Source organism: Penaeus monodon, chromosome 6 (genome assembly GCF_015228065.2).
Source record: "Penaeus monodon isolate SGIC_2016 chromosome 6, NSTDA_Pmon_1, whole genome shotgun sequence".
NCBI classification, from domain to species: domain Eukaryota; kingdom Metazoa; phylum Arthropoda; class Malacostraca; order Decapoda; family Penaeidae; genus Penaeus; species Penaeus monodon.
Window position 1 is genome coordinate 36633060 of NC_051391.1, and position 5000 is coordinate 36638059.

A 5000-nucleotide genomic window follows, 5' to 3' on the forward strand; every position below is an offset into this window, starting at 1 on the left:
GTAATAAGGTAAGCCACCGTATTGGCACCAATTGACTATTAATTGGTTTTTATGATATCAGGGCCTAGATTTATGCAAAGTAGTGCACCAGAACCGGTCTTTTCCTTTAACCATGATTATAAACATTGGCCAAATAGTCCCTACTGCTTTTACGGCCATGAGAACCATCCACCAAACACAAACGCTTGCAAAATTTACAAAATAGCACTACAAATAAACACAGATCATAACACCCAACAACCTGTGCAGTCGCCAGCGCCAGAGGACGTGCAAAAGATGCAAAAAGCTTGTCAGCATCGACGTTAAGTCGCTCTTTACCAAAGTACCGATTGACGGGGCCATCGAAGCTGCAAAAAGAATGCAGACAGGAATGGACGAGGATGAACTACCGCTGCCGAGAGATGATTACGTCGTACTCATCCGCCTCTGCGTAGAGTTTAGCCCGTTCGAATTCCGAGGACGTGGGTATGTGAAAATTGAAGGACTTGCAATGGACTCACCTCTTTCAGCAGTCCTTGCTCAGCTGTTTATGGAAACCCTCGAGGCTGACCACTAAAGGAACATCGTGGGGAATAATGTAGTCTGGCTTCGCAATGTTGATGACATCCTCACTGTAGTGCCGACCAGGACAAACCTTCAAGAACTCCTCCACAGAGTAAGTGCAGTGCACCCCTCCATACAGTTCTCCACAGAAGAGGAGATGAATGAACAGCTTCCTTTCCTCGACACCTTAATCCATAGAAGACCTGAGGGCCCGGTGTTCTCTTTGTACAGAAAGCCCAAAAATAGAGATGATTTCATAAAATATTTTTCTGCCCACAACAATAGAACTAAAGAAGGCGTGGTCATTGGTTTCTTCCTCCGAGCACTTAGAATTTGCAGCCCGGAGTTCCTGGAGGAGGAAATGCAACACGTCAGAAACAGCTTCCAGTGCCTCTGTTACCCTCGCGCCTTGTTCAACCACCTCCGACGCAAGGCGGAAAAGATCATGACCAGATCAAGAGGGGACGCCACACAGAACAAGACACACAGAATTATCATCCTACACTCGCAGCTGGAGGCCCTGTTGGGCGCACAATGAAAACAGCTACCACTTCTGGCAAGAAGATCGGAGACAACGTCAGGGAAAAGAGGTCAGACCACAACAGACCTCATAGCCAGGTGTACAGTAAACCTTGCGGTTGCTGCGATAAGGTATACATAGGTATGAAAAGACGTGGCCTCCACGAACAACGAATTGACCAACACCGCAGCGCCCTCCGACGACATGACAAGAGAAGCGCCTTCGTTGTTCACGTCGACTCCGACGGCCATCTCCCTAAATGGACCCAGGCCTCCATCATTAAACAAGGCTGCCTCCACGACAAAGGAAGATGGTAGAAGCGGCGTTCATACACACAACTAACAACTTCAACACTGCAACAGGGAGCCATGAACTAGCCAAGGTCGTCGCACACCTAGTTACCGACGTGACCTGACCGCACAGTACATGTGTATATATCTCTATGTATCTCTAGTCTTACATGCTCTGATGAAGCAGTAAATGCGAAAAAGCCTTCGGGATATTCGTGTGTTTTCTTGTACTTCCCTTCGTTGCTCTACTTGCAAAAATTTGTTCGACATTAATTACACAGACAGACAACACACCACACACACACACACACACACACACACACACACACACACACACACACACACACACACACACACACACACACACACACACACACACATATATGTATGTATATATATACACAGTGTGTGTGTGTGTGTGTGTGTTATGTGTATATATATATATATATATATATATATATATATATATATATTATATATATATATATATATATATATATATTATTAAAGTAAAATAATAATTAGTTAAAGGGCTAAAGCAAAGCATTGACTAGTGGAACTAGGCAGTTCCTGCAGTAGCGTTCGCCCCCCCCCCTACACCGTCTTGAGCGCTACCTGTATTCCTGGCAGAATTGCCTCGGTCACTCCTCTTTTGCCAGAGGCCTGGGCTAAACCTCTCTGCCGGTCGCTGTATTTATATTTTTTTACGGTTGGTAATTTTTTGTTAAGGATTAGGGCGACATATTACATGTCAGTAATATATCGCATAGGTAGAATTTTCTTGTTTTGTGTTTGTGTTGATGAAGGGATTAAATAAAAATATTGAGATCCTGAGTTTACATATTTTTCCAAATCTCTTTGACAATGAATACTAATCAATAATGAAAGAAAACTTTAATACATTTATTATAAAAAAGGCTTACAATGCAATAATGAAAGTACCTTATCAATAATGAATGATAAATACATTGATGGAAGACGTCATAAATGAATTAACATTTAATATTATGCTAACCGAATTAATGAGCATTCAATATGGAATGAATAGTGAATGAAATCAGTGAATGAACAAGAAGAAACTTGACAATCACTATTAGTACTTTAACGCAAGCACTTTTGTTACATGGTATTTAGCCGTTCATATCAGGCCATTTGACTTTTCGTCTATAATTCTGGCTACCGCATTAGGAGAATTAGTTCAGCGGAGCTGCTCTTTCCCTGAATTCTCTCTGTGACATACCAACAAGTGGGGGCCTGACCGGGAAATGTGCGAACTGTCAATTAGCATTTTGTTAATAATTTGTTTTGCCATTCGTAACATGTGATTCCCTTGGTGTTGTACTTTTAATGTGTATTTTCTTAGCCGTTGTAACGCAAGTTTCCGTTGGTATTGTTTTTATTGCAACTGACGCACGTCTCGTGCATTTTGGCCATTTAGACACCGGGTCACTTAATTGTGCAGTCACTGCATTTCAGTGATCTTTGGTTTTATAAACAATAGTCTTTGTTTAAATTGTAACTTGACTTGTGTTGTTTGATGGGTGACCATTTATGGCATTTTACTGTTCTTTGTGTTTATTTTTTTGTACATTTAGCTAGCTAGCTAGCTTATTTTCGCCTGTTTTTCTTCTTGGTGATTCATTATGTTCAGTGTTGAAAGTTTCGTTGATGATCCGTCAGCCGAAGCGCTGGTCGGTCTCTCTAAAGCCCAGTGGAGTGAGTTGGCCGCTCATTATTGCATCCCTATGCGGTCATCCTTGCGGAAGGATGAAATTCGTACATTAGTGACTGAATATTTGTTAGAACACAGCGTACTGAGTGCGGATGATTTAGAGAACTTGTGTCCTCGTGATGTCACGATGGCCCGCCAGTTGACCTGGAAAGCCGTAAATTAGATTTGGAGATGTTTAAGGCAGAGAATGAGCGGATGCGTCTCATGCACAGACCTAATCAGGAACTTTATCCTCATTTTCTTGTAGAGGATGCAATTAAATTTGTTCCTAAATTCAATGAAACCGAGCCAGACTACTTTTTCATTAATTCTGAACGTGTTGCTGCTTTGCATGGTTGGCCCGAAGATAAGTGGGTATTACTTGTACATAGCGCATTTGTTGGCAGAGCACAAGAGGTTTTCTCAGTTCTGGATTTGGTACAATCACAGAATTATTATGTTGTAAAGAAGGCTGTGTTAAATGTTTATAAAAAGGTACCAGAGGCTTATAGACAAAATTTTCGTAATTGCCGTAAAGATGGTAAACAAACTTTTGTTGAATTTATCCGCCAGAAGCAACTACTGTGTAAAAAGTGTGTCGAGAGTGAAGTTGATGCACTCGAGTAAGATAAATTATTAGAACTATTTATACTCGAGGCTATAAAGAAGTGCATGCCTGTAAAAGTTCGCTCTCACATTGACGAGCGTGGTCTGCGCACATTAGCCGAGGTCGGTAGTGCCGCCGATCATTTCGCTCTCACTAATCCTAACTACTATTGCAGATCTAATGAACCTTCATTCCCTTCAAACCAGCATAACAGTAAGAGGATGTAGTATAGTACCAGGAGGACTGAACTGCCAGCTACCCACAGGACTGTAAATGCAAAGTCGTCAGAAACAGGTGGTGAGAGTAGGAATTTTGCTTCTCGCGGTGAGAATTTTTCTTTTTGCCGTTATTGCAAGAAACACGGTCATGTCATGAATGACTGTTTTAAGTTGGCAAATAAGCGTTCTGACAATAACAAACGTATTTCTCACGTCAATGCTAATAATAAGAAAGAGGTTGCATCTAAATATCATGGTGATAAGCTTGATCTTGGCCTTTCTCCCTTTTCCATGGCAGAATCTGCAAATGTGACTCCTTCATTTAAACCCTTTTGTTCTACAGGATTTATTAGTGCTGATGAATCGTGCACGTCTTCTTCCCCAGTCACTATACTACGGGACTCGGCTGCAGATATATCATTGGTGCTCAAAGAGGCTGTTCCTAACCCTGATTGTTACACTGGAGAGATGGTAATTATCAATGGACTGATAGGGTCCAAGAGCATACCCATTTGTGAAGTTTACCTTAAATCTGATTCAATATCCGGTTATGTAAGGTTAGGTGTTTTTGATATGATACCAAGTGATGGCATTTCATTTCTTATGGGTAATGATCTCGTTGGTGATAAGTTGTGGCCTTGCCCTGCGGTTTCACCTTGTCCTCTGAAAGAGAACAACACGGTAGATTTAGAGAGGGAGTATCCCGACCTCTTCCCTGCGTGTGCTGTCACCCGCAGTGCAAGTCGTAGGACCTCCCCTCCTACCGAAGCGCTTACAACCGGTACTATATTGCCAGAGGAGAGTCCTTGTGATGTAATTACTGAGGAATTTGCTCTAGCTGATTTCTTCGATCCATCTGCTAAAAATTTAAGTAAGTCTACATCTGATAATTCTGATATTGTGAATTTCAAAGGCACTCCAGTTACTAAAGAAAAGGTCATTGTAGAACAACGTAAAGATCCTGATTTGAAAGTATTTTATGATAGGCTTACCGACATAAGTGAACTTGAAAATTCCAGTACGTGCTACTATCTCCAGGCGTTCTTATGCGTAAATATAAGCCCTATAATATATCTGCAGACGATACAAGCAAGACCGTACATCAGATTAT

At 41.6% G+C, this 5000-nt stretch overlaps 1 pseudogene; it reads left to right on the forward strand.

Annotated features, from left to right (window-relative positions):
* The first annotated feature begins 3892 nt into the window (after positions 1-3892).
* LOC119573960 overlaps positions 3893-5000 on the forward strand; it is an 11920-nt pseudogene continuing 10812 nt past the window's right edge.